This window comes from Micropterus dolomieu, linkage group LG14 (assembly GCF_021292245.1).
Source record: "Micropterus dolomieu isolate WLL.071019.BEF.003 ecotype Adirondacks linkage group LG14, ASM2129224v1, whole genome shotgun sequence".
Lineage (NCBI taxonomy): Eukaryota > Metazoa > Chordata > Actinopteri > Centrarchiformes > Centrarchidae > Micropterus > Micropterus dolomieu.
This window is the reverse complement of record NC_060163.1, coordinates 15,510,443-15,520,267: the sequence shown is the minus strand read 5'-3', so window position 1 is coordinate 15,520,267 and position 9,825 is coordinate 15,510,443. Positions and strand designations below refer to the sequence as shown.

The following is a 9,825-nucleotide window of genomic DNA, read 5'->3' as shown; positions in this document are numbered from 1 at the left end:
AGCCAATCCCAGCTGACATCGGGCGAAAGGCGGGGTACATCCTGGACGGCAGTCAATCGCAGGGCCACACATAGACAAACAACCACTCACGCTCACACTCAAACCCAAGGACAATTTAGGGTCACCAATCAACCTAGGCCTGAACTTCTTCAGCTGCCTAGGCTGCATGTCTTTGGACGGTGGGAGGAAGCTGGAGCACCCGGTGAGAACCCACGCAGACTCGGGGAAACATGTAAACTCCACACAGAAAGGCCGGGGCAACCGGGGTTTAAACCCATGACCTTCTTGCTGTGAGGTGACAATACTAACCACTGCACCACTGTGCTGCCCATGTTAATTCCAGAGCTTTAGGGCATATTGTTTCCTTAAGTTTTGAGTTGAGTCATCTGCCTTGTGTCCCCCCACCTACGTCTTTTCTGTTGTTCTCTACTGTCATCTAACCAATGCTGGAAAATGGCCATATGTTAATTTAAAAAAGTAATACAGGAAATATGTTGCGATTAGAATGAATTCTAAAGTGTGACACTGGCTTCAATTGTGACACCTCTGCATTCCTTTTTAAAGCTGGGGAAACAAGTCTGTACTTGACTAAAATCCTATCTGTGCTTGTGCAAGGCCCTGCTGTGCATTATCATACAAATAAAACCCTGCAATCCATTCTACCACCCACTCACAAACACCTCATTTAAGAGGTTAAAAACACAACAGAATTGCTTTAAATTACAACAAATGATAGTTGTCTGATCAGCTTAATATAACCTACTGCAGGTTACAAATTAACTCAACGACTGCTTTCTGTTATGTGCTTTGTACTGTGGTCCAAAATCTGTCCTGAGTGGTTAAATATTTGTATTAACATACAAGTTAAAGTTCCCCTCTAAACCTTTGCTTGTTGGAAAATAATAGGTGCCGATACTTCCCGTTCATATGTTGGCGTGTGTATCGGGCTTGCAACTTTATGCACACGGCTGCATGAAAGGCCCAAGCTTTTCCCTCCTCTGATTCCGGTGACAGAGAATAGCAGGCAGGCGAGAACAGGAATAGGTGAGTATCGCATAGTGCTAAGAAAACCTGATATGGCGAGGGCAGAACCAGCGGAGTACTGGTATGTGTCAGAATGGTAAATGTAGTTAGCATCTTTTATTTATTATTTGTTAGCTTAACTAACAGAGGCTAACACAACGTTAGTGGTTGGGAAACACCTGCTACAATGTTACAGTGAGTTCAGCATGTCATGTCAAACTTTCACTAGCTAGTGTAAATTCTCACTCTGTACTGACAAGTCCACTCTGTGCTGGAGGTTTCAGGTTTCTTGGCCGGTGGCATTTGCCAGACAGCGATTGGCCTTTGAATTTGTTCCAAATCTAGCTTGCCCGGGATACATTTGAAACATCTCCTCCTTCAATAGAAAAATGTGTAAACACCTCTCCAGTGACAAACTTCGCACATATTTAAGTCAGTGAAGTCGAGGTCTGACATTTCAGAGGACATAAACATTAGGGTGACCAGATGTCCCCGTTTTCCGGGGACAGTCCCTGGTTTTGGTGGCCTGTCCCCGTCTGGAGCTGTCCCTGGAAATGTCCCCATTTTTAACTGTGTGTTAATCATACTGTTTAAGGTGCTGACATCACGTGATTATAAGGAATAATAGAAGCCGGATGCTGCCGATAGATTATATGTTTGGTAGGCATATGTCTAATATCCTTGTTTATATTTGGAAAACGGAGTATAGCTTATAATTAACATGACTTACTGCTGAGTTATATATAAAATAAAGACATTATCTCTTTTGCAATTATCCTTATGACTCTACATTATTTAACTTGCTGTGTACCAAGCAATCCAGTCCTTTTTACCTGTTGAAATACCTTTAAATGGCCAAAACAACTCATAAAATGCAGTATTTCACTTTCCAGAAAATTATTGCAGCTTCTACTTATTGACTGAAAGGTAGATTCTGCCTCAAAATTACTTGATTTCATTCAGAAGAGTTATATTTGATAGATTTTAAAACCGAAATTGTCCCCTTTTTTCTTTCATATATAGTAACGTTAGTTATAACGACATACTGACCACCAAACCAGAAATGTCCTCGGTTCTCATTTCTGAAATCTGAAAATCTGGAATCAAAAAAAACACATTTTTGAGTGTAGGGGATCTTTACATATAGACAGTTTTACACATTGTTTCACTCAATAGCTACCAGTAGGACATTTTTGTTCAAACAGTCCTTTTTTGCCCTTCTTGGAATAAAATCTCCTCTCCCTATAGCGCTATCTTAGTCAGTTGGCAACATTTCAACTATTAACTATGTGACAAAGTACAAAAAGAACAACCAGAAATTTTCTCACTGAAATATTCACACTCACTTTAATTTTACTCTAAATCATTTATTAGGAAACTATAACATTAGAGTCAGGCAAATCAAGTTTGATAGTACGACTCATCATATGAGCTATGATGTCTTAATCTGTGTTCTGTGGGGATGGAGAGAGATAGAGAAAGCAAGTCCTTGTTTCCTTATGTTATGTGAAAGTTTTTCAAAATGTTTGAGGAGTCAGTTTAGATGGGACCAGCATTTTTCCTCATGGGGCTTGAACATGGTATCCAGCTGTGTTAATGACTCGTTGTTCGAATTGAAAGATAATGACTATACACAGTATGGTTTTAATTGTAATACTGATGAGTGCAAATTTAATTAGGCTACTGTACTTTGACTCAGTGCCTTGTGTCTGTGGGAGCATTTCAATTTATTTGTGCCACAGCAGTATCTAAAAACCCATCGAAAGTGTGGAGAGTGGAAGTTTGCAAGTTCAATGTAGATAAAGTATAATATGCTGACATTGATTTCTTATTTGTGTCGGTGAATATACAAACTTGTACATATGTGAAAACAGGGGGCCCTGTTGTCATGGTGGCGCAATGACCAGCGCACCGAACGATCGTTTTTTTCCTGACTTTAAGATTTGCTTTGCCCGTCTGTGTGGTATTTTGGTGCTCTGTGCAGAGCACACAGTGCACAGGTGGGAAGAGAGGTGCAATAAAGTGGGAGGTCCATTCAAAACAGGTAGTGCAAAGCGAGTTGATATTTTGGTGGAAAATGTCATCTTATGACATTGTGCTGAAAATAGACGTCTGAGAACCACGTCTGTTTTTGGTGCAATGTCTCATCTGCCACTTTGGGGGATTTTGTAAACAACAACAAACTAAATACTTGGAGCAAATTCAAAGAAATAAGGCAATAATGCTTAAAATGTCTATGTAAACTAATTTTAAATGAAACACTCTCCAGCCAGTACATGCATTTAAATTGGCACCAAAAAATAGCTTTTAATGTGGCTAACGTAGGAACATCTGTGATTCAGTCTGCATTTAACTATAATAATGGATCTGTTGTGCACAGCTCTTTAAAGGGTGCGTCACAACCTCCTTTCCAACTTCCCCCACCCGCCAGCAGTATTTTGATTTATTCTTGAAACGCATTACGTAGCAAACGTTGGTATGTCATATTTTAAGATATGAGTAATAACAGTATTTTGACTAAAATTGCGTTGGATCGATCAAATAAACTGCTCCACCAAACTACTTTTTATTATTTGTTTCTATAGTAATTGCACCAATTAACTGTTAAAAACCCCAAACCATCTGTGTCTAGCTGCACATATGTGATGCTGTGCGTTCACATGATGCCTCTCTGTACCATCCAGACATTGTGATTACTTGGAAAAGACGATTCTGTCATGATCTTGGGTTTTATTGTGGTGTTTTTCTGTGATTTTGTTAATGTCCATTTTTGTTTTACTCTTTGCCTCTGTGATTTTGTTAGTTGATCATTGCTTCCTTGTTCTCTGTTGTAGTTAGTTACTTATATCCGTGTGTACTCGGTAGCTTTACTTCCTGTTTTATTTTGTAATTTTGATGTTTGGTGTTTTTGTCTAACTCTGTTTCCTGTCTGTCTTTCTTATGTCTGTCATGAGAGTCATTTACAGTGGGGACCCGGGCCTTGTTGAGGAAGCCCACTTTAATTGGAAAGAAACTGTTCTTGTGGCAAGAGGTTTTGGTCCTGATAGACCACAGCCTCTGGCCAGAGGGGAGTGTCTGAAACAGTTTGTCTCCAGGGTGGGAGGGGTCAGCCACAATCTTTCCTGCACACCTTCTCTGCAGACCGAATGATACGCTGCAGCCTGCCCTTGTCCCTGACGGTGGCAGCAGCGTACCAGATGGTGATGGAGGAGGTGAGGATGGACTGATGGCGGTGTAGAAGTGCACCATCATTGTCTTTGGCAGGCTGAACTTCTTCGACTGCTGCAGGACATACATCCTCTGCTGGGCCTTCTTGGTGAGGGAGGAGGTGATGTTCAGTTCCCACTTGAGGTCCTGGGAGATGATGGTCCCCAGGAAGCGGAAGGAGTCCACAGTGGCGACTGGGGAGTCGCACAGGATGATGGGGGAGGGTGGGGCAGGGCTCTTACTAAAATCTACGATCATCTCCACTGTTTTCAGAGCGTTGAGCTCCAGACTGTTCTGGCTGCACCAGGTCACCAGATGGTCAATCTCCCACCTATAGGCGGACTCATCCCCCCGAGAGATGAGCCCAATGAGGGTGGTATCATCCGCAAACTTCAGGAGCTTGACAAACTGGTGACTGGAGGTGCAGCTGTTGGTGTACAGGGAGAAGAGCAGAGGAGAAAGAACGCAGCCCTGAGGGTATCCGGTACTAATGGTCCTGGAGTCAGAGAGAAATGTTTTTCCAGCTTATCATATTGAGATGGAGGTTATCTTGAGAAAATATTTACTTTATTTTCTGATTTGGATCTGCACAGTTAATATGATGTGGTGTACATCTCACACTTAGAGAGCTGGTTATGTGAGCTGCTTTATCCGTAATAAACAGTTTGATAGTGGCATAATTGAGTTTAAAAACATGAAGGGCCATGTTTACTACAGACCTGTTGGCTCTGTAGGCAAACTGCAGGGGGTCCAAGAGTGGGTCTGTGATGGATTTTAGGTGTGACAACACAAAGTGCTCAAAAGACTTCATAACCACAGATTTCAGGGCGACAGAAATATTATTTGATTTGACAGTCAGTCGTTGACTAAAAACATGTTGATACATCTATACGTTATGGCACTGAATGATAACGCAGGTTAGTCGTTATGATGTTCCGGACCTTTGCTTCGGGAAATTTTCAGTAACTGGACCTCTTTGAATTTTAATTGAATACCCCTGCTTTATACTCTTTGCTAATGTTAGTGTTCTAGTCATCCAGTCAATATTAACAAGCTACAGAATTTTAATCAACCAAGTAAGTGAGCTTAACTGACAAGACAGCGAGTTGTTCTGTTCTAATGTGTCATTTGGACTTAATTTGTTTGAAGCCACAACACATGTCATGTGATGTTTAAAATGCTAATAATAATAGCTTTATTTGTATACGTATGTTTGACTCCAAGTGGACCTGACTGCAACTGACACACTTGGGTGAAGTCTGATTTATTATTTAGTTTAGGGGTTGAGTGCAGGATTAAAATATTGTGATCTCAGATTTTAATACAAGATTTCTTTACATCTTTGGGTATTTTTAATAGTGATCTTGTAAAGAGATGACAGAAAACAAGTCTGTACTCAAATCAGAGTTCTGCCTCCAGTCTGACGTCCCTCTCCAGGATGGTAAGAGAGGGGGAGGAGGTGGGAGATGAGATGGTGGACTGTGGCCGGTCACTGGTGTGACAGGGGATGTTGTCAGGTCTGTCCCATTGTCTTTCAAAGCGACAGTAAAACTAGTTCAAGTTGTTGGCAAGGCGTGAGTCTTTATGGAGTGGGGGGATTTAGGTTTGTAGCTGTTGATCTGTCTGAAGCCTCTCCAGACAGAAGCAGAGTCATTTCTTAAGAACTGGTGTTGTAGTCTCTCTGCGTACAGCTGTTTAGCATCTTGCACCGCCTTGCTAAACCTGTACTTTGACTCCTTAAACCTGGCCTGGTCGCCACTCCTTAATGCCTTTTCCTTTTCCAACCTCAGTTGTCTGATTTTAGCTGTGAACCAAGGTTTGTCATTGTTATAACTCACCCTGATGCGTGTTGGTGTACAGCTGTCCGCACAGAAGCTGATGTAGGACATCACAGCCTCTGTATACTCATCCAGATTGTTGGTAGCAGTCCTGAAAACATCCCAGTCAGTGCAGTCCAAACACGCCTGAAGATCCTCTACAGCTTCACTGGTCCATTTCTTTGATGTCCTCACTACAGGTTTACAGAGTTTTAGTTTCTGTCTGTATGCAGGTATCAGGTAGACCGTGACGTGGTCAGAGTGACCCAGTGGAGCGCTGGGGACGGCGTGACAGGCACTGCTTACTGTGGTGTAGCAGTGATCCAAAATGTTCTCTTCTCTGGTTGGACACTTTATGTACTGTCTGTATTTGGGGAGTTCATGGCTGAGGTTTCCTTTGTTTAAGTCACCAAGAACAATAACTGAAGAGTCCGGGAATGTCTGCTGTACCCAAAGTATCTGGTAGGCCAGCATGCGCAGTGCGTCGTGGCCTGCGGTGGAATGTAAACACCGAGCAGAAAGTAGCTAGCATACTCGCGGGACAGTAAAATGGTTTATAGTGTATCAGGAAATATTCCAGGTCATGAGAACAGTGCTGCTGAATCACTGTCACATCATTACACCAGTCACTGTTAATGTAAAAACAGACACCTTCACCTTTTGTTTTGCCGGAGGGTTCCGTGTCGCGGTCCGCTCTGTAGACCTGGAAGCCAGCCAGCTGCAGCGTGGAGTCTGATATTGAACCACACAGCCACATCTCTGTGAAGCACAGAACAGAAGATGAAGCCTCTGTTTTTCCCCACCAGTAGCTAAATTTCGTCCAGTTTATTGCACAGTGAGCGCACATTGGAGAGAAATATTCCCGGTAGCGGCGTACAGTGTCCTCTTCGGCGTAGACTCACCAGCGTACCGGACCTCCTCTCCCTCCTCCGGCATCTCAACGCATGAACAACAGAGAGTGAAGCCTTGACCAGAATGATAATTCCAATAATTAATATAATTCCACTGATGACACGAGAAAAGTCAGAATTAAATCTGCTGGTGTTGTTCCCCTGATGTTTGAGCTCTTCCCTGGTGAAAGGGCTCCGGGTGTCACAGCAGAATGCAAAGTTAACAAACATAAACTAAACAAACAGAGTGTAAAAATACTACGGCTGGCCTGAGCAGCGCCATCTTACTTCAGATGAACTGGTTGATTTATTTCGTGAACTGGTGGAGCTTAAGGCCATGTGGAGGGGATCTGACAATGACTGTCACAAAGAGGTAATTTTGTTGCTGGCTCGTAGGAAGGTTTCTACTAAACCATGGCTAAGAGACTCTGTACCTATTTGGGCCATAAGCTTTCTTGACACCCGAGCCTTTGCTCCTCGGCCTACCAACAACCAACTAGTGAGCTTCCACCAGCCTGTTTGCCTGTTTCCTGCCCGGCCAGCTCCACTGTGATCCACTACTGTGGGGACCCGTCTGGCCATCTTCCCGTCTATGTTGAGTGTTCTGCTCTGTTTCCCCGTGATTTGGATTATATTGGCCTGTTTGGATTTTGGGTCCACATTCAGTATTCCTGCCCCAGCACTCAGCCTGTCTGATTCTTTATTTGTTGAGCAACGGTTGTTGTGCTTCACTATGATTGGCAAAGCTGTTTCCAAGCTATGAGACCAGTGATACAACTGGCTGAGAGAATATTTATCAATCACCCCATCCTCTCTTTATTCACCTTCATTCAACCCCTTTTGCACTTTGCTCTGCCACATATAAATTGACCAAAGTAGCAGACGCACTTGGAGATGCCCACACAGTCTGTGCGGCCAAGACCTACTGCTTTGTGTTTGTCATGGTGCTTGCACGATTAAAATAGGGCCCAGGGTCTCACAACATTATAATGCGTTTGTAAACACCAAATTCCTCCATTACAAAAGAGTTACAATATGTGATAATAACACAAAGTGTTGGGTTGCTTCACATTCTAATGAAACAAATTAGACAGCATATTTCTTGTCAAAAAACATCCCACATAAATCTACAAACTACTTTTCTAAAAGTAGTTATGGTTAAAGTTTGGGTTGAAGTTGGGTCAACGGTTAACAAGAGAAATAATTGCTAACATCTTTGCATGAATTGTGAATTGACGCTTAAAATTGACGGTTTCCCCATCTACCACCTTTACTTTCATCTTGCACTTTCTTAAATGTTTTTACATTAGAACATCTTCATGGTCATTTCACAATTTTTATTTTTATTTTCAGGAACTAATTTCAACATAGTGTGCATACAATCTGAATGGAAAAATGTGGCATCCTGTAAAATTGTGTGTGTTATTCTAAATCTTATGTCGATGCTGGTGCTGTAGATGCTGGTATCAAAACGTGCCCTCCTTTACCTCAAGCCTGCTAACAAAGACTGACAGTCCCAATCAGTCATTGTAGTGTTGACAGTGTGAGTTTGATTAGCCTGACTGGTAATGACTGTGGGAGTTCACACACACACACACACAGAGTTGTTTCTGTCATTTACAGTAAGAGAACATTGCATTGACGCACATTCCCTGATTGCTTACCCCAATTCAAACCATGTGCTATATGCTGAACCCTAATCTTATTCTAAAATTTAGTATTAACCCTTACGGTGCTCTGCGTTTTATCCATGCAGTGGGACTGTATTAACAGATAACTGTCCCCCCAATGTGATAATTACAAGTATACACACACTCACAGACATGCATTTTACGTCCCTGGTGGTTAATAATAATAAATACAGGTTATGCACATGATATCATTGTACATCTAAGTCCATGATGAAGTTGTGATGAAGATGTTCAGAAGACACAGTTTTGATTGGCATCTTTAGTCTTAAATTGTCTTAACATTTATAATTGCTGATGTCAATAAAATCTGATTTATCATATGATGGAGGTTATCTTGAGAAAATATTTACTTTATTTTCTGATTTGGATCTGCACAGTTAATATGATGTGGTGTACATCTCACACTTAGAGAGCTGGTTATGTTTGTATTATAACATAATATATTATAATAATTATATTATTAATATAATTATATTATAATAATTACTGTTTTAAACCACTTCTGTATCTCCTCCTTACTGCTTGCATCATCTTGTCACAAGATCTCTGACGTAATTGCTGACGTAATCTGCACTCTGCGCATGCGTTGGCGTCTGTAGCCACCTGTCGGAAGCTCCGTCTTAAACCGGACTCTTATCCAGTTTTAATCCACTCTTTTTTCGTTACATTTTTTATATCCTTTTTATTTAACTTAACTTTATTTAAGTTTTACGTGGGTTAAGGATTTTAGTCATCCGACATGGATTTTAAGATAGATGACCGTAAAAACGCGATCAATGCTACTGATCGCAACAAAGCTCCGGTGACTATGCTAGCCGAGATAACTCTGCCCCTTGAGGACTGCACACTCCTTAAGAAAGCGAACAAGAAGATTGCTGACCTTATGGAAGACATCCGACGACTTTCAGAGGAACTCAAAGAGAAAGATTCCCTGCTGACTGGCTTTATGGATGTAGCTTCAGTACAAGCCAAACAGATTGTTTCTCTTAGCGCAACCGCTAACATCCAGGACACCGTGTTTTGGGACCCCTCTAGCCTTCCCAGGCTTTCCTCCTGCTCGACTCCGAAGCATCAGTCAACCTGGGCTGAAGTGGTGGTCCGTGGCTGCAAGAGAGGCTCGGATGGGGCTGCCTCTCCTCCGCACATCGGCCTCTCCAACCGCTATGCAGCCTTGTCTAACGACACTCCGGTCCATCC

General features: G+C 42.1%; 1 protein-coding gene across 2 annotated transcripts in view; it reads left to right on the top strand.

Moving 5' to 3' along the window:
• Window positions 1-9,825, top strand: part of LOC123983583 (zinc finger protein 385B-like) — a 146,927-nt gene that overhangs the window by 94,004 nt on the left and 43,098 nt on the right. The window lies entirely within an intron of this gene.